The following is a 25,889-nucleotide window of genomic DNA, read 5'->3' as shown; positions in this document are numbered from 1 at the left end:
AAGCTTTAGTATGGACAAGTTTGAAAACAATTGTACTATTTATTCGAAGAAGTACATAGAAAGCTCTATTTTTCCTCCTATTTTTGTTTGTAAATCGAATGCTATTGTGTCTATCTCTTGTGGTGTAGTTCTTTATAAAAAAAAGACCTAGTGGTATGGGAAGGTCAGATTTGGGGGTGAGCATTTTCCCTGTAGGTTTTCAGATGTCACGACCAGATGAAGGATAATTTAAGAAGCACGGAGCTGGGTGATGGGTCTTGCAGAGCTGCCTGTCTGTTGGACCTGCAGAAAAGCTTATCCCCAGCAAGGTAATTTACGACAGAAGACCATCTCAGCTCCCTGCAGGCAGCACTACCTAAGTTCTCCGAAGAACTCCTGCTTTAAAATTGGAGAGAGCTGTAAGGCTGGAGACGGGATAAGTTATGGCTTTCCAGTGGCTTTCCCCTTTCTCCTTTTCCTTGTTGTGATTGTTATTTATTATTTGTGGGTAGGGATGAGAGGGTTCACTTTGCCAACTTTTGAACCCTCTCTGGATTCATGGCTCTGAATTTTGAACCGTCCCTGAACCTTCCTGCCTTTGAGTTCCTAATTCTCTTAGCCTTCCGCAGCGTCCTGTTGTGAATGGAGAAAGACTCTAAAAGGTTTATTTTAAAAGGGTGAAATATTTTCTTAAACATCAAATAGAACTTAAAAAAAAAAAAAGCAGCCTATTGTGATGAGTCAAATGTAAATGAATTGAAAACATATGCTCCAAATCTCCCCCAGTTTATGCAGCAGTTTCATGGCTGAATTACTATTAGGCTTCCTTGGATTCAAAGTCGATATGAAATGATGCGACAAGGGATGAGCCCAGACACATTAGTTCTTTTAGTTTCTACTGCTTTTTTCCTATTTAATATAAAATGGGCTTTGGTTGAACTCTGAAAGCTGGAGAGAAGAGGAAAGAGCAGGAGGTATTTATAGGCAGCATTTTGCCAAGTAAGAACACTATTAGGATACGGGGCATTTTGGCTAAAGAACTAAATTCTTGATTTAATGGCTGTAACATTAGGAGGTAGAAATAGCTTTGAAATCTGGGCTGCCTAGCTCTCCACTATGTTGGAGCCCTTCTCCTCACCTTCACGCCTGCAGGTCATTTGGCACTTCCTTCCCAAGCTTCAAGTCCTGTCCTTAAGAACCCTGAGAGGATATTTGGGTCTAGTACTTTCTACAGCCAATTGCCTTGAATATGCCTTTCTGAAAGTGAGCCCTGCGTGCACACAGACAGCTCTGCAAAGGCAGCTTGGGATGAAGTAGAGGAAATTTTAAGAAATTCTGCTCTTCCTTCTGGTCCCTGTGTTCAGGCGTGTCCAATGCTGCTTCAACCTCAGGAGACCTATGTGGGAGCAGAGCAGGCTTCTGCGAGTCAGAGTGCGTGGCATGTGGCTGAAGTTTAAGAAATGTCTGCCAGATGAATGTCTTGGCAGCTGGTCAACAAATGCACATCTGATGCCTACGGATGATACCCTGTAATCTGTGTTTGGGAGGCAGTAGCCATGAGGCCACAAACCAGACAGAGCCATGCAAAAAATGTTTACTTTTGCTGCTAACATTCGCCATACAGGCTTGGGAAAACTACTTGCCATGTTCTATGGGTCTGCCCTGTTTCCCCACCTGACAAAAAAGTTGGGCTCACTATTTGCCACCCACCGTGTGGGGTGGATGTGGGGTGGATATGAGAAATCCCACAAAGAGCTCAGGGATTCCTGGTTTAAAGTCAAGTGCCCATACAAAGTACCAAGCACCAGTAAAATGTGTTTTTAACATTAGAGACAGACGCTCAGAGGGAAAACTAGGTACATTTTGCCGCCAGCTCAAAACATGCTTTCTGCTCCCGTGCAGAGAGGAAAGCACAGTTGTTAAAAGTTACTTTGAGATGACAAAATGTGCTGAAAAGAAAATGCCAAGAAAACCCCTTTGCCCAGCCCTGGCCCTGGGATTCCGCTGCCAGCAGGGATTATCTAAACTGGGCATCCTTAGAGAAAGCAGGAATTCTCTTCCACCACTGACTGTTGAAACCTTCCCATTCCACTGTTTTAAAAGCTGCAGAGAATTAAAAATAGAAGCTTTTTGGAGGGAGGAGAGGGTCCTTTGGGGGCACTTTGTTTGCTTTGGTTTCTATCTCCCTCCCTGGAATGCAGTAAAAACCTGGGGAATCAGCACTCAGAGAGGAGGCCCTTGCAGAGAAACGAAACCCCCTCACGCCAAAGTGAAGGGTGAGGAACTCTTTCTGGGTTCTGGTTTTATAATCATTTCTGTTTATAGTAGGAAAGAAATAGCCCCCTTCTTGAATTCAGCACATGTAGTCTTTTCTTAACGGCTCCCCTCCTTATACAAACATTAACAGGCCTAGTCCTTCAATAGGTTATTATTGAGCAGCTAATGTTAAATACAGATGAACACTTGCCAGTTGAATGGATGACTGTCGCCCAGGTGTAAAAGTGCCATTCATGCATATGAAGTGACGACTGCAAATGGCGGCCACCAGAAATCAAAACAGTTGATTGAATGAGTGGGGAGCAGAATGGCCTGTATATTCTTTTGAAAATTCAAGAAAGGGATGAGGGGAGGGGTGTGAAAGGCTATTTTGGGGCTACTAGTCCCTGGAACACTGATTTTAGTCCCTGAGGTCCTAAGAAAATGAGGAGGAAGGAAAGATGTTGGATCTCAGGGCAGCCTTTAGCTATTTTCTCTCTCTCTTACACACACACACACACACACACACACACACACACACACACACACACACACACACACACACACACACACACACACACACACACACACACACACACACACACACACACACACACACACACACACACACACACACACACACAGTCCTATGGTTTATTCTCCTAGTTCAGATTATATAAAACACCAGAATATAGTAAGTGTTACTCCAGAATTATCTGAAATAAATTTTTTATCAGGGATCCCAGTGGGTTGTCTGACCATGGGACTTTCATCCTTTTCTCAGAAATCTCTGCGGGGAGGAGGGCCCACAAAGAGAAGCAAATAAATGTATAGAGATTCTGAGCATGCTGGTTTCAAGAGGGAGGTTCCCAGTGCCCTCCCTGCTCTGGCTCAGCAGTGGAGCAGGTTCTCTTCTGTTTCCCTCTTCCTCAGCCCCTGCCTGACACTGGTGATGTTTTGTTGTATCCAGCAGGATGCTCTGGCGGCCCTGCTGTGGAGAGGGTCCTTTCTCCCTCCTAGAGGCTGGATTCTGAATTGGATCTATTTGTGCCCAGTTGAGGCCTGTGCAATACACAAGAGGCTGAGTGGATACACCTTATACTCCCTTGCTAAGAAGGAAGATTTCTCTTGCCTTTCTGCAGTGAAAGAGGGATTATGAGAAATGTCCCTCCTTTCTTTACCTCACAAGGGTGATATGAAAATGAAAAAGTTAATGTTTTGACAGGTGCTGTCATACTCAGGTGACAGGCAAAGCAATATTACGTTTATTATCATGGTTCCCACCACGTCCCTGTGTGCTCATTGCTCTCTCTCTCACATCACAGGGGTATGTATGGTCTCCCTGGGAAAAGACAATGGTGCAGACTGCTAATGAGGAAATTCATGGGGCCACACTAGACAAACATTTCAAATTATAGTTTCCTTGGGCACTGATCATGCTTCATTCCCACATGAGGAAATCTGGCAATCTGGCTACCTTGAAAGTAATGGTATGGGCATGGAAGGGCTGGGACAGACCTAAATATTTTAATTAATATGTCAAGCAATGCAAAACTTAGCTAGCTCACGAATGTTTGATTTATATAGCCCTGTCCTAGCCATGGGCCACATGTGGCTAGTAAAGCATCTGAAATGAGGCTAGTCTGAATTAAGATATGCTGTGAGTGCAAAACATACACTGGCTTTTGAAAACCTAGAATGAAAAAAAGAATCTAAGATACCTTATTAATAATTCTTTCATATGATTACATGTTGAAATGATATTTTGCATGTTTAAATATTTTATTAAAATTAATTGTACTTGATTTTTTAAAATGTGGTATGGGGTGGCCACCCCCCTGGAAACCACCCCCTGGAAACCACCCCCCCTGGAAACCAGCCCCTGGTGGCATTAAAAATGCCATATATGGCTGCATTTGTGGTTTGCATTATATATTTTTTGTACAGCCCTGGTATAGACTTTATTAACAGATAGTGTGGGAATCGCTATCTGGAATTCAGTATTTCCTCCCCAGTCCACAATATCAGGATATGTCAATCTTGAAAGGACTACTGTTATAGTATTGTTGGGAAAAATTGTGAAACTCTTTAAATAGATAAAAGAGAAGTTACTGCATGTCCTATCTAATGCATTCTTGTGGTCATATCCCTTTTCACTGTTTTTAAACTTCTTTATAATTCTGCAAGTTGTAGAAAACTGATAATAATGAAAATGATTCTTATCTATAAGAAAGCAAATTAATTGGGTCTGGTGGAATGTAACTGATAATTGCCATATGGATAGAGCCTTTTGCATTTCTGTGTAAATTCATCTCAGCATTCCTTGTGGTCCATATATGTGTGGTTCCTTGAATTATTTGACCCTATGGTAACATCCTACTTGTTGGCTCACTAATTAATGAGTTAACAAAATCTTTGACACGAGTTCATTGTACATTTGTGTGAGAGTTACGATGTTATCTTTTTAAACAATACTAGGGAATTTAGGAGTTCATGGTGGTCATAATTAACTACCCTGTCCTTTCCTCCTCCCTTCATCCCCCAGCTACACCTATGGTCCCAGTGGTAGAAGTACCTCTGAAAGCCTGAGATGGGTTAGAGAATGCATTTTTCTATAGAAAGTATTTTACATGATAGTTGATTGTCATTTAAACACTACTCACATAAAGCAAGCTAAATTGTGGGTTACTGTGAATTTTGTGAGCCAGCCAGGGAATCCTCCCACCCAGTGGAATATCTGATTCTAAGAGAAGATGTGCTGAGTTCCAAATAATGAAAGAGAAACCTAGGATGTAACTCATTTGTAAGGTATACATTGTGGATACTGATCAAGCACTCAGTTGCACAAAGTCCTCAAGTTTAATGGTAAAACGTATTTAAAAGAAAGTGGGTCGTTAATGATTTTTGTTGCCCACCCCCCCGTTTTTTTTTTCTTTTTTGTTTTATAAATGTTAAAAAAAAACAGTCCCATTCTTATTTTACCTTGTTGTCATTTCCCAAACAGAACTGGCTTCCTTCAAAACAATGTGTGACAAGATGGGCCAGGCACATCAGTATTTCTTTCATATTTCCATTTATTCCTGTGAATAGAATGAATTTTAACAAATATAAGCAAACTAAAAATGTAAAACAGGTGATTTTATGCACTCTCCTTTTTTAAGAATTTGGAAATACTACACTTAAGTTGTATACGTTTTGTTTCTTTTCCTTATTATTTTTTTAAAGACATTAGCAGAAAGATCATTAAATTTTGTGAGTATTGGTCTCCAGCATTTAAGTTTTTACAAAACATGTGAAAGTTTACTGGTCTTTCATCAGCCGGGACATATGATTTTCTACATCTATAATTCTGAAAATGAAACATTTACTCTACAAAAATGCAGAACAGTCCACTTATAAATTTTATGTTTTGTGGGCTATTTTCTTATGTAAAGCAGTCACCTTGGAGACTCCTTTTAAATTACAAGTATGCGATATTCTCACGTATATAATCTGCCCATATGTAATTATTTTCTTTTTTGGTTCTTTGGGACGTAACAGGAGGAGGCTTTGTGACATAAGTAAAGTCCTTGACCTAGGTATTTTAATACCATAATTTACTTGGTGATGTTATCAAAGAGAACAAAATATATGCCTTTTTACAATTTTCAGTTGTTTGAAATTAATTTTCGAAGTTTGACTGTAAGTTGCTTTTGATTTTTTATATTAAGAAAAAATTTTGAAAATTGTTAACAAAGAAGAGTATGAATTTATTCAACTATTTGTTTCTGATTAAGATAACATTATTTCAAAAAAGTTGATTTAATTAAATAAAAACTGTTGATAAAATATCTTTATGTGTTTTTAATGTATCTTATTAAAGAGTCGTGGTGTATCTTAATTCTCAATAAAATGGGGAAGAAACACTGGCATATTAGATCTTCCAACATTATTCAAAAATAATAGAATACTGTACTCTAAAAATAAAACCAAGGTTTCATCTGCATGGAAAAATTGTTTCTTATGGAAGAGCTTTACTCCTGACCCATTTTCCATAAACAGCAAGAGGGAGGAGATATGGGGATATATGTATATGTATATCTGATTCACTTTGTTATAAAGCAGAAACTAACACACCATTGTTAAGGAACTATACTCCAATAAAGATGTTTAAAAAATAAAATAACAAATAAAATAAGGCAAAAAAAAAAAAAAGGAGTTACTATATTCTTTGGCTCTTTCTTTATCCAGGATTTTTCTAATTGGTATTTTCTCTCAGGTTGATTTTACTTGTTTCTTCTCTAAGAAAGAGTTTGTTGCAGTGATGATTGACAGTTAAATAAACAGACAGATGTAAAGATATAGATTCTTTCTGGAAAGCAAAGAGTTGGGGAATCTTTTCCAGAAAATAGTTTTTTTAACTTGACAATATTTGAAAGATTAATAAAAGGATGATGTCTCTATCATCTATTGTCTATTCAGGACTAAACACTTTTGGAAACAAAAAGTTACTATTTATCATATGTAACTATATTATTTATCAATACTATTAATCACATAAATAATATCACATACTATTTAGGACATATGGCTTCCTACGTCAGGAGATTCTCCATTGTTAATATGTCCATTATTCATGTGAAAAACAGCTAAGAAAGGGGTAAATTCAGAAGGTACAGAAGTACTTCAGATACTTGTAATATGGAGTCCAGACAATCCATGAAACGCCTGGAATTGTTGAGCAAAATTTTGTATTTATCGTTTTGGAAGAGGAATCTTTATCAGAATTTCAGAAGTATTCTTGACTATCTCCCTTCAGAAAAGGTTCAGAATTCTTAGCTTGCAGGATTACTAAGGCTAACTGCTTACCTCTATAACATCAAGATGAAAATGAAGATTTTAAAGAACATCTAATTCTTTTGTCCACATGCTGCCCAATTCAATCCCAAAACTATAATTTTCATAGTTATGGTAGTGTATGATTTTAAGGAGACACAGTTCTTTAAATAACAGACCTCTTTTCTCCAAATCTAAAGCCATCTTTCTTTTGAGTATTATACCTTCTTGTCTCCTATCCCAGTTTTTTTTTTACCTCCTCCCTCTGAATTAGCCAAAGAAAACCTCACAGTACTCTTGATTTACAGAGGCATAGATAATTCTGACTCTATGGGTAGAAATGCAGTACTGTGATCCAATTAATAATGTGATCCAATATATGTTCATACAATGGATATATGTCTGGAATAAGTCATTAAGGAATATTGTGCTGTCTATAAGGGGTTTTATTAATTTAGAAACTCAGGACTCCAGTATTTTTAACAGTAATACGAGTGAGAAAGTGATGAATCATTTACAATCAACTGTGATGGAGATGATACGTCAAAGCCTAATTCCAGAAGTTTATCCACAATTGATTCCAATTTTTCATTCTTCAAAGCTTTTCCTATATCCTGAAATAAAGGCACAGTTTAACCTGCAGGTGAGCAGAAGTTGAAGGAAAGTGCAAAGCAACCTCTGCATAATGAACATCTTGCCAGGAAAATGTGCGTGAGCTCCAAGGAAATGGCGTTGGAAGAGATATGAGATGGCAGGAGGATTTTCTCTGACACAATTTTGAGTTTTTGACAGTAATATCTCCCTGTTTATGAAGCACATAGAACTATGCTCAAGACGTGAGGAAGTTTGGGAGACATAATTGGAAAGGGAGAGCTGCAGATAAGGAAGTTATTCAAACTAGGTCACTTCTCATCTCGGTGTTTTCAGAATTTTTCCCTGCATCCCACTCTAGCAACAACCTGTACAAAACACAAACCTTTTCCAGATGGGTTGGTGAATTTACTCTTTTCTTCTCTATAGATGGTAGTAACTAACTTTCAATTAGGGCTTTCCAATTTTAAAAGTATGTAACATTTCATTTTCACAATAATCCTTTAAAGTTGCTATAATAATAATAATATGATAGTATTGTTATTATGCTGATTTTTCTAAGTAAAATTACTGATGCTCAGACTTTTTAATCATCCAATAATAAGCAGAGTAGGAATTTATAAAGACAAACTATCAAACCTCAAATTCCCTGCTTTTCTCCCTCCTTTCGGAATGACAATGGGATAGAATACGACATACATCTTTTAATAAATTGTATTTGCTTTTTTTTGGTAAGAGCTTGGAGGAATGTAACAGGCCATTTTGTGTATTCTTGTCAGTGGTTTTTTTTTTTTTTTTTTTTTTTGGCCACACTTCACGGCTTGTGGGATCTTAATTCCCCAACCAAGGACTGAACCTGTACCCTCCACAGTGAAAGCACAGAGTCCTAACCACTTGACTGTCAGGGAATTTCCCCATTTTGTGTAGTCTTAAAAATCCTTTGCTTGAAGAATTTAAAGTACTTTTGCCTTTTTAGACTTATAAAATAGTCACAACATTTAGAAATATTTAAGAGAGAGGAAATATAATTCTTCACTATGAAAATAAACTCACACCATCAGGCCAGGAGTTGGTACCAACCAAAACATCTTGATTGCTCCTTACGTTGTTGGTGGCATTTCTGAAAGTTGTTGATTGGAAGAAGTAGAGCCAGCATCACCTAGATTGAGTTGTGAATCTTTGCCATCCCTCCAGGGTACACCACAGGGCCCTTCCTCCTCCTGTCACTTCCTTCCACTCCCTAATCAGTGTCTTCAGAGGTGCATGAGAAGTCACCTGGGCTGTTAATGTTTGGTTTGTAATTGGAAACTAACCATTTCTATTTTACAAATGGAAGTGGTGAAGCAAAGAGTTGTCAGGCACCTACAGCAAGTCAAGGGCGAATGTCCATATCCTCCCATGATGCTCCGCACTTGCTTCAGACGGCTTTGCAAGAGTACCTTTCAGCTAAATTCAAAGATGAACATCAGAAAGAACCTTTGCAGCCATTTTTGTCTCAAGGAATGAGCTCCCTTTCAAACATGGAATGGCGTCTCACTAATATGAGGTTATTTTTCAACAACAGATGGGTCTATAAGTGAAAAGAGACCTCTTCGTTTGTCTGGTGGCATGTGGACTTCTTCAAATTTACATGGGGTTCTGATTGTCAGGAAGGGACCACATGACATTAATGCAATTTCCTCTTTAATGTGCCACCTTGCCATCAGCCCTGATGTTCAGGCATCAATGTTTAAGATGCAGACCTCCATCAGACCAGCATGAATGCCACGGAGCTTTGTGGAGATTTGCTAAAACAACAGGCCAGCATTTGGGAGAGAGTAGGGATGATGTGATTTCAATTTCATACCATCTGTCCCCAAATTTCTTTCACTACCAGGCTGGCCACTGACTTTGGAGAACAGTCAAAATGCCAGGGCTCTGGAATGTTCTGCATAAGTTGAAAGGAGCAGGCATCACTGAGAACCCCATGGCTGGTCCTTCCCATGGGGAAGTGGACAGAGACTGCTGCCTTCCCTGAAGACATGCATTGAAAGTCCTAATGAAAGCAGTGTTAAGCCTTCAGGAGCTGGCTTTGTGTCCGAGAGGCTGGGCAAGAGATGTCAGATTGCTCCACAGGCAAGAGAGCAAACAGGCATCCAAGGGAAAGGGAGTAGAAGATATGCTGGTATTCTTCTCAGCAGGGGGCATTCTTTATTCTTGGGAGAATAAAGCCTCACCCCCTATTGTCAAGCTGTAACCATCCTCCAACCTCTTTCTCCAGGAAGATCTCACCATTCCAATAAGAACATAAACCATAAAGCAAAAACAGGAAAAAATGGCTTTTTTTGGCCAGTGAGTCAGAGATTTTTTTTAACGGTGGATTATTTTACACAAACTCTTGAATGATTATTTTCTTTGCTCCCAGGCAATCTGGATTAATTGATACAATAAAGGTCTGGAAGCCCTAAAGTGCTGGTTCAATTCCCAACTCTGACACAAAGAAGCTAAATGACTTGCAAGAGAATTTGTAGAAAAACCAACAATTTTCCTATCTGCAAAAATACGGCTGGCGTGCCACGCGGACGCTGTGTGGCATTTTAAAAAATTGTGTTCCAAATGCTGATTATTCACTAGTTGGTGTTCCAGGTCATGCCTCTTGCCGTCAGTAAGTTGACTGCTAACAGGATGATGATATTGGTTTAACTTTTAAATGCGAGTTTCAGAAGTATAACTTTTCAAAGTCATCAGAGAAATAGAGTATTGCATGTAGAAAAAACCTTAGGCCAGAATCATGATATCAAATCCCGACACTTCACAACGAGGGCCCGCAGAGGTTAGTGACCTGGCCAAGGTCACAAAGAGTGTTAGTGAAAAGCGAGGACGAGAATGCTGGCTTTACCTTTGATCAGTATCACAGTTTGTAAACCATGGTGCTTTTTGTATGCCTGCTTTCTGTGATGATTCCTGGGGAAAGGATTTCTCATGACATGGGTTTTTCACAGCTCGAGATGGGTGATTTGGGGCCAGCGTGCAAGGGCACTTTTTGATACAGCTGCTTCCCTACCATGTTCAACCCTCACTCCCCAATGACAGAATTGCCAGCATCTCCATCAGTCGCAGGAGGCTTAGAAGGCATGAAATAAACACAGCCTGACAACTCTGTTCCCGTGTTATGACCTGTTCACCTCTCTGCCACTTCCAACTTGACTTCTCTCTGAGTAGCCTTCATGTTATTTAAGTCAGCAGGACTTTTCGAAATCAGGTAGCATGTGCTGAGGCTGCCAGGAGGAAGGGCTGTGTGGCAGTGTGAGTGGGTCTGAGCTCTTAAACTCCAGGTCTGGACTAGCACAGAAGGAGCTGGGGCTGTTCTGAAGGTCACTTGGTAGTCTTGAAATTTCCAAGTGTTCCCTTCCTTTATTCTTAACTACTTCATGTCTTGGAATCACTACAGTTCTCACTCTGATAAATATTTCTCGAAGCACTCACAAGCCTACTTCACTCTGGAATGTTTCAATAGACAGCTTTAACAAAACCATGGATAACTCCTTAAAAAAGTAAAAGTAAATCCAACTTACATTTTACGATGAATGGCATTAACAATCCTACATCAAATTCATTCAAAAATGCCTGTTTGCAAACGAATATTTACAGCTACATTTTTCATAGCAGCCTCAAAGTGGAAGCAACCTAATGAATGTCTGTCAGCTGGTGACTGGGTGAACAAAATGTGGTATATCTATACAATGGAATACTAGTCATCAATAAAAACAAAGCACTGATCCATGCTGAGATATGGATGAACCTCGAAAAGTTTATACCAAGTGAGAGAAGCCAGATAAGAAAAGATCGCCTATTGTATAATTCCATTTATATGAAATGTCCAGAAAAGGCAAATCGATAGAAAGAGAAAGTAGACGTGTGATTACTAAGGGCTGGAAGTGGGAATGGGGAGTGACTGCAAGCGGTCATAGAGTTTCTTTTGGGATGATGGGATTATTTTCAAAGTAGGTTGTGGTGATGGTTGCACAACTCCACAAATTTACTGAAATCATTGAATTGTATACTTCAAATGAGTGAATTTTATGGTATGGAAATTATACATCAATAAAGCTGTTAAAACAAACAAGCATGCAACAGATGTCCTAGCTCTTAGCATGGAGGACGTCTTTGGAGTAGAATGATGTCTGGTGTGGTTGGGTCCCTGGACTGATCCAGCATTAGGATTTCCCCAAACCTAACCACCACTCCTGGAGAACCAGCCACCTTCAAATCAGGATAGGCGCCCTGGACATGATGCAACAATTTACAAAATCAACTGGCTGCCCTTGCGAGGTGAAGTCTGACAAAAGGCTCAGTTCAGGGAAAAACGCATTCAAAGGGAAAAGCCCATGGCAGTGGCAACAATTAAATCTGCAATTAAGACACTTAAAAGTGTTTAGGGCTGACAAGGAGTTAAAGTAAATGTTGATTCAGTTGTAAAGTTTTCAAAGCCGTAACTTTGCAGAAGGGTCTTGCACAACTACAGGGTTTTATTTATTTATGCATTGTTATTGTCTTTAAAATATTCTTTTTTCCCCCAGAAAACTCCCAACCAGCACTGGGACCCTTACCAGGGGAGACTGGGAACAAGTCTGAATAATGCATTCAAGATAATTTCAAAAAAATCACCCTTTAACGAGTACCATATTCCCTCCAATTTTCCCTTATATATGATTCACCGTTTTGCAAATACTGATGTATAAAGAATGCACTGAATGTGGCAAAAGTTGAAGATAGCCCCTGTGGATAAGACCTAATGGACACCATCCTGAAATAATACATACAACTCAGGCTCCAGACATGTGTCTTCAATTTAAAATAATTCAGCAATCATGTTCAACCAGAACCTGATTACACAAAATGGGACTTTTAAACTCCCAGACTTGGATCAAATTTTGAGGCCACAAAAAAAGAGGGGGGATATAATATGTGCCATGTTTATATATTCCAGATACTGTGATTAAATGATCCACACACAGATTTGACTGTTTCTTTGAGCTTATCAAGGCCCCTATTACCATTTTCTATCTGTAAATATTTGTCTCGCCTTTATGAGAACTGTGTGAAAGTCCGGGGCTGAGATGCAAAGGAAGGAAGCTGAACATCAGTTGGTTTCCTCTGTCAGAATATTATGGCTTCTAAAGCACTGAACTGGGCCTCATTCTCCACTTTTTATGGAGGCCCAGGAGGGAGGCAACAGGACTGCACAGATTTGGTTGTCCCTGGGGTGGCACTGGGGAGTCCGGCACATTGTGCCTGCTGTGGTCCCCAGCAGATGCTCCATTCCCCTTGGATGTTTTTATAATTTATTTTTTATTGAAGTATAGTCAATTTACAATATTGTGCTAGTTTCAGGTGCACAGCAAAATGATTCAGTTATACTATATATAAAACAGATAAGCAACACGGATTTACTGTATAACATAGGGAGCAATATTCAGTGTCTTGTAATAACCTATAATGGAAAATAATCTGAAAAATATATATATCTTCCCTCGGATTTTTTTTTTTAAATATCTTTATCGGAGTATAATTGCTTTACAATGGTGTGTTAGTTTCTGCTTTATAACAAAGTGAATCAGCTATACATATACATATGTTCCCATATCTCTTCCCTCTTGCGTCTCCCTCCCTCTCACCCTCGCCATCCCACCCCTCCAGGTGGTCGGTGATCTCCGGATCTTTTACTTTGTTGATGGTTGTCTTCCTTCCCTCCCTTGTAACTATGACCCGTCTCCTTTCTCAGAAGTAAGTTGGACCTTTGCCTGTATTGTGATTTCTGAAATGCTAAGAAATCCCCAAATACTTCTCCTTTGATAGACTGTCCAATACTTGAACTGCTACCATAATTAGGTACTTATTACTTCAAATTCCTTTGACTGGAAATAGTGGATATAAAAGTGTTTGGTGAGTCCCAAGCAAGCCAGACAAAATACAAACACCCAACTCAATTTGAAATCCAGAGAAACAATTTTTAGCACATATATGTTCCAAATATTGCATACGACATTCACATACTAGAAAATTATTTGTTGTTTAACTGAAATTCAAATTTAGCCAGGTATCATGTATTTTTATTTGCTAAGTTTGGCACCCCTATCTAGTGACCACCAATGTATGGCATGTGGGTAACGGATCTCTTGGGTGGGAAGGATGGGAAAATTATATTGTAACATGGTCACCTCCACATCACTGGGAGAAGGGCAATGGGCCAGTCCATTTTACCCTTTATTAAAGTCTCAACCCTTGGAATGTGATGGTCTAAAAATTAAACATCATAAACCTGGGCACACTAGAAATAAAGGTTTTCGTTTGTGTGCTTTGTTTTTCAATAAGACGAACATATTTAGAACGGGTGATTTTCTTCTTAAATTGGTAATATTTCTACTTTTGCTTTTGTTTACAGGTCTTATGGGTATTTTATAAGTTAAAAGAGGAAAGCAGGGCCTTTTTGGGAACTGGCTGAGGGCAGAGTTCCTGTTACTGTGGAGTCTGACTTCTCGGTCTGAATTGCGGGTGGAGGCAGGCAAACTGGTGGAGGGCCTGTGGGGTGGGAGCTGCTGGTGGTGACGGGGCATCCACAGACTGGTTTGCCTCAAGAAGTCTGTTACTACAAATAAACTGGCAAAATGTGCAGGTGATCTGCTTCCACCACCCCGTAAATTAGAGTGAGTTTGATATTATCTCTTTAATAACTTCACTTCTAATCACTTGCATACCAGGTAGGAGAGAAAGGTAGTTTGCAAGTCAATGCCCTGAGAATTTCAGGTAAATTGACTAAGCCCCCAGACATCTGTCATTCATGTGACTATCAGCTGTCATATATGCTGGGGCAAAGGTTAGGCTGAGATTCACTGCTCTCAGATACTTCCTGGAGGGAAAACCCAGAGTTGAATTTTCTCAGCACTCCAAGATACAATTTCCTTCTTGTGATGGCCCCCCCCCCAATTTCCTACAGTTTATTAAACTCACAAATTCAAGAAGATAAGCTATCTTCCTTTCTTTCTCTTCCTTTCCTTCTTCCATGCTACAGTAAAGTTTGTTTTTGGGGTCTACTCTGTGTCAACATTGCCTTGGTTCCCGCCCTTGAAGAGCTTCTAATTCCAAAAAAAGGAGGGGGGAACGCGTTATGAGAAGATTGAAGATGAAGGACTTTGAAGGCAATTGAAAGGGTTGAGAGGAGTCAAGGAGGAGCTGAGTAGGGAAGAAAAAGGATAGCGCCATCATGGAATTAGAATGGGGTAAACACATTAATGGTAGGCCCTATCTTTGGATAGAAATCAGTGATAGCAATTATATGAGGCCTGGAAATTTCGGCTGACTGCGAAGCTTTCAAAATATGTAGTCCTTGCTATCCCCCAGTGGATGGCAGTTATCTCTTTAAATCAATGATGGAAGGGCTACTTTGGGACACTGTTCTGAGCTCCCCCACCCCCGGGGTTCTTTTTTTCTGAAACAGTCATGTTTCAGGGGAAGGGGGAGAACAGCCTTCATTCTGTTATATTTAAAGGTCAATGTAACACTGTGAAGTGATACGGACCGCATGTAGACATCACTGGGTCTTGGTTAGAGGATTCATTTCATTCTTTCTTATGTGAGCATTCGTGGTTTACAGGTTTTCCTCTCCCTGTTTAGACTGTAAGTCTCTTGAAGGCAAAAATAACATCCCATTGTTTCTATCCTCTAACAGCACTTCCTAGTGTCTGACCCATCCTAGGGATGGGTCAGACACTAAAATGTTTGGATGAATAAAGGAACTGAAAAACGTTTCTTTTGCTCAATTAAAAATATTTCTAAGTAGTTTCTACTGACACATTATAGATAATATATCCTAAGAAACAGTCCCCTCAAATTATGGCTTCAACAACGGATCAAAAATCAATTTCCAAATGAGTTTTTCGGTAGAAGGCACTACACACACACACACACACACACACACACACACACACACACACACACTCTACAATAATAAAAAAAAGTCACCTGTGAATTTAAAAACCATAGAATAACAATAGATAATCCATACTTAGTTATGATATGTTTCTAAGGCCAAGGAGAGCTTGAATTAATGAAACATGCAGATCATCTTCAAATCACACAAGCTCCAAGACCTCTTCTTTTGCTCCAAAAGCTGATGATAAGTGACAAGCTTTCTGATTTGTGAGTTTTGACTCCTCTTATTTTGCATATTCCTTCTTTTGGTGAAAGCAGACAGGTCATGGACAATGTGGTATTCCATCAAATCTAAAAGGTCATTGGTTGTAAGACATGGAGTTGTTTTTGGTACTACTAAGAAAGAAAAAGGCAATGCCATGGAAACATCCTGAATTCAGAGACATTAAGTGTTGAAAAATGCATGTCTTAGAATCTATGAAATACAGATAATTCTGCCTAATGCTTGGCCCAGAGCTTTGCATGCTATAGGTGGTCAATAAATATTTGTTGAATGAGTGGGTAAACGAAGATGACAGGAAGAAATCCTTGGGTTTTATGATGCTTACAATCAGCCTCTGAGAACAGTGGACTAGATCTCTTCTTGAGGTTTTAAGTAATCACTGAAAAAAGGCAGAAGACTGCTCTCTGATTGCTAAAAATAAAACAAAACACAAACAAAAAACTAGGTTGCAGATTGCATCCTGCAAAACTACCCCCAGAACAGTTAGACCTCCTGTGTTTTTCAAATAAGAAGAGCAAGTTTTCCATCCCCCACCCCTCGTCCCTGTCAAAAGGGATTTTTCTCTGAACAGTCAAAGAAGGGATCGTTTGTACAGGAATCACACTAAAGTGTGTAAGAATGTGTGAATGAGTGTGTGTAAGTTAAGGAAGACAGGTTGATATAAATACATAACAGAGAATAAAAAAATTCCCTAAAAAAAGCTTGCTGGGTTTAACATATACATCGGAAAGCAGCACATACTCATGACTGAACCCACAGGTCTCAGAATTGCAGCTTGCACCTGTGCCTCCTCTCCATGATAAATATGGGCAATATTAATGTCATCTTCTAAGTCCCCAGAAATACAGCTGACTCTGTCCAACAGAGCTGGTCACACTGTGGCAGGTAAATCGTCTCTGGATCAGAACTCCATGTACACGTAATCTTCCGAGCATTTGCAAAGTCTAGGGGCACAGAGTGACAGATCCAGAATATTGCCATCACTTCCTAGCCTGTCCTACTTGAGTTTGTTTGTTTTTTTCCCACCTGTAATAAAGATGTGTTCTCTGATATAAACCTCCTTATGGCTTCTAGTTCTTTTCAGGGGTCCTGCAAGAGAACCAAGAAGCCATTTCAATTAAGAATAGAATTCTGGGCTTCCCTGGTGGCGCGGTGGTTGGGAGTCCGCCTGCCAGTGCAGGGGATACGGGTTCGTGCCTGGTCTGGGAGGATCCCACATGCCGCGGAGCGGCTGGGCCCCTGAGCCATGGCCGCTGAGCCTGTGCATCAGGAGCCTGTGCTCCGCAACGGGAGAGGCCGCGGCAGTGAGAGGCCCGCGTACCATAAAAAAAAAAAAAAAAAAAAAAAAAAAAAAAAAAAAAAAGAATAGAATTCTAATTGTTTTGGAACAATGACCTGACTTCTGAAATATTCTTTTTTATTCTTATATGCTTGTGCTGTTTTCAGGAGAATACTGCAAGAACCTTATTATTTTCATCCAGCAGAGTGTCAACCAAGGCCAGAGCTTAAGAATTTGATCATTGTTATAGGCCCTATAATGAAAAGATTTACTTAAAGGATTTAATCATTGTATGTGATTCGAGTGGGTATTTCCCGAGGGCCTGGCCCAGGTTTTTGAACCTAGTACGCTCTCAATTAATGTTTATTAAGTGAATGAATACATGAATGAATGAATGATGTTGAGAGCACACACCTCCTGGTACTATAGTGCAGCAATTAAGATTTTCAAGCATATCTAAATTTTTGTTTCCTGAAATGCATGCTGAAGACTATGGATAAGTATTGTGCAAGAAAAGGGATTTGTGTTAAAAAATATTGAGGCATGGTGAATTTGACAGAGGTTTTCAAATTCTTTTGCTTGTGTTTCCCCCGAAAGAATTTCGAGACTATGTACCCTTATCACACTTTTAGGTTGGCATCTAAATTTTTTCATCACAAGTTGTAACAGTTACAAAGAATATAATTTCCAGCTTGTTTTAAATACTGACATTACAAAATAAAACCGTTTTAAATGTATCCACAGAATCTAGGTCCCACAGCAATTTGATACCCATCTTACCATTTTTTCAAAATATGGAAACTCTCGAAATTTTACATTTCTTTATTTCCATAAATGCATTATTTATTTTCTACTCTCCCTCCATAATTTCATCCTAATGGAATTATTTTTCTGCTTAAAAGTCTAGTTATTGAACATTTTATTTTACTTCTTTGTACCAAAAATATGTATATGATTTGAAATAAATATTTTAATTTATTGTCTTTAATGCTCTATATTAAAAATTCTACTATTGATATTTAACAAATGAAAATCTATTATAAACTTTGATTTAAATTATTAAACATGAAAGTAAAAGTTACTGAATATTCACCTCAATGAGATGTAGTAAGTTTTTGTTCAAATCAGAATTCAAGTAAGGTCTGTACATGGCAATTACATGGTTGCTATGTCTTTTAAGTCTCTTTCTGTCTTTAAATCTCAGGCTATTTCTCTCTTTCTCTCCTGTTTCTCTCTCTCCAATTTATTAGAGATATCAGGATGCTTTACCCTGAATTTCCTATAAATTATTAGCTAAATCTAGAAGGTTGGTAAGATTCGAGTTCAACTTTTTTTTTTTTTTTTTTGCGGTACGCGGGCCTCTCACTGCTGTGGCCTCTCCCGTCGCGGAGCACAGGCTCCGGACGCGCAGGCTCAGCGGCCATGGCTCATGGGCCAGCTGCTCCGCGGCATGTGGGATCTTCCCAGACCGGGGCACGAACCTGTGTCCCCTGCATCGGCAGGTGGACTCTCAACCACTGTGCCACCAGGGAAGCCCTCGAGTTCAACTTTTTGACAACACTATTATATTTTAGCCAATAATACTTCATTTGTGTACCTTTCTTAGACTATTTATTTTTATTTCTGTGGCCGCACCGCAGGCGGCTTGAGGTATCTTAGTTCCCCATCCAGGAATCGAACCCGGGTCCCCTGCAGTGGAAGTGCAGAATCCTAACCACTGGACACCAGGGAATTCCCTGGGCTTTTTAAATTTAAGTCTGTATCTGCCTTTCTATCCAAGCTATGAGATGGGTAAACAAACATCTTCCTACCAAAAGGATGGGAGATGATGTCAAATAAGATTCAACTAGATTGGGGGGGGGGACCTTCAAGATGGTGGAGGAGTAAGACATGGAGATCACCTTCCTCCCCACAAATACATCTACATGTGGAACAACTCCTACAGAACACCTACTGAATGCTGGCAGAAGACCTCAGACCTCCCCAAAGGCAAGAAACTCCCCATGTACCTGGATAGGGCAAAAGAAAAAACAGAGACAAAAGAATAGGGATGGGACCTGCAGCACTGGGAGGTGTGAAGGAGGAAAGGTTTCCACACATTAGGAAGCCCCTTCGCGGGTGGAGATGGGCGTGGGTGGGGAAGCTTTGGAGCCACGGAGGAGAGCACAGCCACAGTGGTGCGGAGGGCAAAGCGGAGAGATTCCCGTACAGAGGATCGGGGCCGACCAGCACTCACCAGCCTGAGAGCCTTGACTGCTCACCTGCCGCGGCGGAAGGGGCTGGGAGCTCAGGCTCTGGCTTCGGAGGTCAGATCCCAAGGAGAGGACTGGGGTTGGCAGCGTGAACACAGTCTGAAGGGAGCTAGTGAGCCACGGCTAGCCGGGAGGGAGTCCGGGAAAAAGTCTGGAGCTGCCGAAGAGGCAAGAGACCATTGTTTTGGGGTGTGCAAGGAGAGGGGATTCAGAGCGCCGCCTAAATGAGTTCCAGAGATGGGTGCGAGCCGGGGCTATCAGCGCAGACACCAGAGACAGGCATGAGATGCTAAGGCTGCTGCTGCAGCCACCAAGAAGCCTGTGTGCGAGCACAGGTCACTATCCACCCCTCCCCCGCTGGGAGCCTGTGCAGCCCGCCACTGCCAGGGTCCTGTGATCCAGGGACAACTTCCCCAAGAGAACACACGGCACGTCTCAGGCTGTTGCAACGGTATGCTGGCCTCTGCCACTGCAGGCTCACCCCACATTCCGTACCCCTCCCTCCCCCCGGCCTGAGTGAGCCAGAGCCCCCTAATCAGCCGCTCCCTTAACCCCCTCCTGTCTGAGCAAAGAACAGATGCCAGAGGACGACCTACATGCAGAGGCAGGGCCAAATCCAAAGCTGAACCCCAAGAGCTGTGCGAACAAAGAAGAGAAAGGGAAATTTCTCTGGGCAGCTTCAGGAGCAGCGGATTAAATCTCCACAGTCAACTTGATGTACCCTGCATCTCTGGAATACCTGAATAGACAACGAATCATCCCAAAATTGAGGCAGTGGACTTTGGGAGAAACTGTAGACTTGGGGTTTCCTTTCTGTATCTAATTTGTTTCTGGTTTTATGTTTATCTTAGTTTAGTATTTAGAGCTTATTATCATTGGTAGATTTGTTTATTGATTTGGTTGCTCTCCTCCTTTTATATATGTATATATATATATTTTTTCTTTTTCTCTTTTTGTGAGTGTGTATGTGTATGCTTCTTTGTATGATTCTGTCTGTATAGGTTTGTTTTTACCACTTGTCCTAGGGTTCTGTCTGCTCATTTTTTTTTTTTAGTATAGTTTTTAGCGCTCGTTATCATTGGTAGATTTGTTTATTGGTTTGGTTGCTCTCTTCTTTTTTTTTTAACTTTTTAATTTTAATAATTTTTTTATTTTTTATTTTTATAAGTTCATTTTATTTTATTATTATTTTCTTTCTTTTTTCTCCCTTTTCTTCTGAGCCGTGTGGCTGACAGGGTCTTGGTGCTCCAACCGGGTGTCAGGCCTGAGCTTCGGAGGTGGGAGAGCCGAGTTCAGGGCACTGGTCCACCAGAGATCTCCCGGCCCCATGTAACATCAATCGGCAAGAGCACTCCCAGAGATCTCCAACTCAACATTAAGACCCAGCTCCACTCAACGACCAGCAAGCTCCAGTGCTGAAAACCGCATGCCAAACAACTAGAAAGACAGGAATACAACCACACCCATTAGCAGAGAGGCTGCCTAAAATCATAATAAGTTCACAGACACCCCAAAACACACCACCGGACGTGGTCCTGCCCACCAGAAAGACAAGATCCAGCCTCATCCACCAGAACACAGGTACTAGTCCCCTCCACCAGGAAGCCTACACAAAACACTGAACCAACCTTACCCACTGGGAGCAGACACCAAAAACAACGGGAACTACGAACGTGTAGCCTGTGAAAAGGAGACCCCAAACACAGTACGTTAAGCAAAAGGAGAAGACAGAGAAACACACAGCAGATGAAGGAGCAAGATAAAAACCCACCAGACCAAACAAATGAAGAGGAAATAGGAGGTCTACCTGAAAAAGAATTCAGAGTAATGATAGTAAAAATGATCCAAAATCTTGGAAATGGAATGGAGAAAGTACAAGAAATGTTTAACAAGGATGTAGAAGAACTAAAGAGCAAACAATGATGAACACCACAATAAATGAAATTAAAGATTCTCCAGAAGGGGACTTCCCTGGTGGCACAGTGGTTAAGAATCCACCTGCCAATGCAGGGGACACGGGTTCAATCCCTGGTTCGGGAAGATCCCACATGCCACAGCTAAGCCCGTGCACCACAACTACTGAAGCCTGCATGCCTAGAGCCCATGCTTTGCAACAAGAGAAGCCACCACAATGAGAAGCCTGTGCACCGCAACGAAGAGTAGCCCCCACTCATCGCAACTAGAGAAAGCCCACAGGCAACAACAAAAACCAATGCAGCCAAAAAAAAACAAACTAATTCTCCAGAAGGAATCAATCTAGCAGAATAACTGAGGCAGAAGAAGAGATAAGTGACCTGGAAGATAAAATAGTGGAAATAACTACTGCAGAGCAGAATAAAAAGAAAAGAATAAAAAGAATTGAGGACAGTCTCAGAGACCTCTGGGACAACATTAAATGCACCAACATTCGAATTACAAGGGTCCCAGAAGAAGAAGAGAAAAAAAAAAGGGACTGAGAAAATATTTAAAGAGATTATAGTTGAAAATTTCCCTAATATGGGAAAGGAAATGGTCAATCAAGTCCCGAAAGCACAGAGAGTCCAATACAGGATAAATCCAAGGAGAAACACGCCAAGACACATATTAATCAAACTATCAAAAATTAAATACAAAGAAAAAATATTAAAGGCAGCAAGGGAAAAGCAACAAATAACATACAAGGGAATCCCCATAAGGTTAACAGTTGATCTTTCAGCAGAAACTCTGCAAGCCAGAAGGGTGTGGCAGGACATATTTAAAGTGATGAAAGGGAAAAACCTACAATCAAGATTACTCTACCCAGCAAGGATCTCGTTCAGAAACTTTACAGACAAGCAAAAGCTAACAGAAATCAGCACCACCAAACCAGCTTTACAACAAATGCTAAGGGAACTTCTCTAGGCAGGAAACACAAGAGAAGGAAAAGACCTACAAAAACAAACCCAAAACAATTTAGAAAATGGGAATAGGAACATACATATCGATAATTACCTTAAATGTAAATGGATTATATGCTCCAACCAAAAGGCATAGACTGGCTGAATGGATACAAAAACAAGACCCATACATATGCTGTCTACAAGAGACCCAATTCAGACCTAGGGACACATACAGACTGAAAGTGAGGGGATGGAAAAAGATATTCCATGCAAATGGAAATCAAAAGAAAGCTGGAGTAGCAATTCTCATATCAGACAAAATAGACTTTAAAATAAAGACTATTACAAGAGACAAAGAAGGACACTACATAATGATATAAGATATAACTGTAAAAATTTCTGTACCCAACATATGAGCACCTCAATACATAAGGCAAATGTTAACAGCCATTAAAGGGGAAACTGACAGTAACACAATCATAGTAGGGGACTTTAATACCCCACTTTCACCAATGGACAGATCATCCAAAATGAAAATAAATAAGGAACACAAGCTTTAAATGACACATTAAACAAGATGGACTTAATTGATATTTATAGGACATTCCATCCAAAAACAACAGAATACATTTTCTTCTCAAGTGCTCATGGAACATTCTCCAGGATAGATCATACCTTGGGTCACAAATCAAGTCTTAGTAAATTTAAGAAAATTGAAATCGTATCAAGTATCTTTTCTGACCACAATGCTAGGAGACTAGATATCAATTACAGGGAAAAAAATCTATAAAATATACAAACACATGGAGGCTAAACAATACACTACTAAATAATCAAGAGATCACTGAAGAAATCAAAAAGGAAATCAAAAAATACCTAGAAACAAATGACAATGAAAACATGACAACCCAAAACCTACGGGATGCAGCAAAAGCAGTTCTAAGAGGGAAGCTTATAAGCAATACAATCCTACCTCAAGAAACAAGAAAACTCTCAAATAAACAACCTAACGTTACACCTAAAGCAATTAGAGGAAGAAAAACAAAAAACCCCCAAAGTTAGCAGAAGAAAAGAAATCATGAAGATCAGATCAGAAATAAATGAAAAAGAAATGAAGGAAACAATAGCAAAGATCAATAAAACTAAAAACTGGTTCTCTGAGAAGATAAACAAAATTGATAAACCATTAGCCAGACTCATCAAGAAAAAACAGGAGAAGACACAAATCAATAGAATTAGAAATGAAAAAGAAGAAGTAACAACTGACACTGAAGCAATACGAAGGATCATGAGGGATTACTACAAGCAACTATATGCCAATAAAATGGACAACCTGGAAGAAATGGTCAAATTCTTAGAGAAACATAACCTTCCGAGACTGAACCAGGAAGAAATAGAAAATATAAACAGACCAATCACAAGCACTGAAATTGAGACTGTGATTAAAAATCTTCCAACAAACAAAAGCCCAGGACCAGATGGCTTCACGGGAGAATTCTATCAAACATTTAGAGAAGCGCTAACACCTATCCTTCTCAAATTCTTCCAAAATAGAGCAGAAGGAGGAACACTCCCAAACTCATTCTACGAGGCCACCATCACCCTGATAGCAAAACCAGACAAAGATGCCACAAAGAAAGAAAACTACAGGCCAATATCACTGATGAACACAGACGCAAAAATCCTCAACAAAATACTAGCAAACAGAATCCAACAGCACATTAAAAGGATCATACACCATGACCAAGTGGGGTTTATCCCAGGAATGCAAGGATTCTTCAGTATACACAAATCAATCAATGTGATAAACCATACTAACAAATTGAAGGATAAAAACCATATGATCATCTCAATTGATGCAGAAAAAGCTTTTGACAAAATTTAACGCCCATTTATGATAAAAACCCTCCAGAAAGTAGGCATAGAGGGAATGTACCTCAACATAATAAGGCCATATATGACAAACCCACAGCCAATATCATTCTCAATGGTGAAAAACTGAAACCATTTCCACTAAGATCAGGAACAAGACAAGGTTGCCCACTCTCACCACTATTCTTCAACATAGTTTTGGAAGTTTTAGCCACAACAATCAGAGAAGAAAAAGAAATAAAAGGAATCCAAATCGGAAAAGAAGAAGTAAAGCTGTCATTGTTTGCAGACGACATGATACTATACATAGAGAATCCTAAAGACGCTACCAGAAAACTACTAGAGCTAATCAATGAATTTAGTAAAGTAGCAGTATACAAAAATTAATGCTCAGAAATCTCTTGCATTCCTACACACTAATGATGAAAAATCTGAAAGGAAAATTAAGGGAACACTCCCATTTAGCACTGCAACAAAAAGAATAAAATACCTAGATATAAACCTACCTAAGGAGACAAAAGACCTGTATGCAGAAAACTATAAGACACTGATGAAAAAAATTAAACATGATACAAACAGATGGAGAGATATACCATGTTCTTGGATGGGAAAAATCAACTTTGTGAAAATGACTGTACTACCCAAAGCAATCAACAGATTCAATGCAATCCCTATCAAACTACCACTGGCATTTTTCACAGAACAAGAACAAAAAACTTCATAATTTGTATGGAAACACAAAAGACCCTGAATAGCCAAAGCAATCTTGAGAAAGAAAAACAGAGCTGGGGGAATCAGGCTCCCTGATTTCAGACTATACAATAAAGCTACTGTAATCAAGAGAGTATGGGACTGGCACAGAAACAGAAATATAGATCAACGGAACAGGATAGAAAGTCCAGAGACAAACTGATGAACAAATGGTCACCTTATCTTTGATAAAGGAAGCAAGAATATACAATGGAGAAAAGACAGCCTCTTCGATAAGTGGTGCTGGGAAAACTGGACAGGTACATGTAAAAGAATGAAATTAGAACACTCCCTAACACCATACACAAAAATAAACTCAAAATGGATTAAAGACCTAAATGTAAGGCCAGACACTATAAAACTCCTAGAGGAAAACACAGGCAGAACGCTCTATGACATAAATCACAGCAACCCACCTCCTAGAGAAATGGAAATAAAAACAAAAATAAACAAATGGGACCTAATGAAACTTAAAAGCTTTTGCACAGCAAAGTAAACATAAACAAGATGAAAGGACAACCCTCAGAATGGGAGAAAATATTTGCAAACGAAGCAACTGACAAAGGATTAATCTCCAAAATATACAAGCAGCTCATGCAGCTCAATATCCAAAAACCAAATAACCCAGTCCAAAAATGGGCAGAAGACCAAAATAGACATTTCTCCAAAGAAGATATACAGATTGCCAACAAACACATGAAAGGTTGCTCAACATCACTAATCATTAGAGAAATGCAAATCAAAACTACAATGAGGGGCTTCCCTGGTGGTGCAGTGGTTGGAAGTCCGCCTGCCGATGCAGGGGACACAGGTTCATGCCCTGGTCTGGGAAGATCCCGCATGCCGCGGAGCAGCTAGGCCCGTGAGCCATGGCCGCTGAGCCTGCGCGTCTGGAGCCTGTTCTCCGCAACGGGAGAGGCCACAACAGTGAGAGGCCCGCATACTGCAAACAAACAAACAAACAAACAAACGAAAAACTACAATGAGTTGTCACCTCACACCAGTCAGAATGGCCATCATCAAAAAATCTAGAAACAATAAAT

The 25,889-nt window shown here is 39.9% G+C and overlaps 1 long non-coding RNA gene across 1 annotated transcript in view; it reads right to left on the bottom strand.

The window, feature by feature from the left end:
• LOC141279471 (uncharacterized) overlaps positions 1-25,889 on the bottom strand; it is a 167,351-nt gene that overhangs the window by 61,787 nt on the left and 79,675 nt on the right. Inside the window, exon 4 of the long non-coding RNA XR_012333731.1 lies at positions 5,218-5,315. This is a non-coding gene — a long non-coding RNA (uncharacterized lncRNA). The remainder of the gene's footprint in view (positions 1-5,217; positions 5,316-25,889) is intronic.

This window comes from Tursiops truncatus, chromosome 9, assembly GCF_011762595.2.
Source record: "Tursiops truncatus isolate mTurTru1 chromosome 9, mTurTru1.mat.Y, whole genome shotgun sequence".
Lineage (NCBI taxonomy): Eukaryota > Metazoa > Chordata > Mammalia > Artiodactyla > Delphinidae > Tursiops > Tursiops truncatus.
The sequence above is the reverse complement of the archived record's forward strand: the minus strand, read 5'-3'. Positions and strand labels throughout refer to the sequence as shown.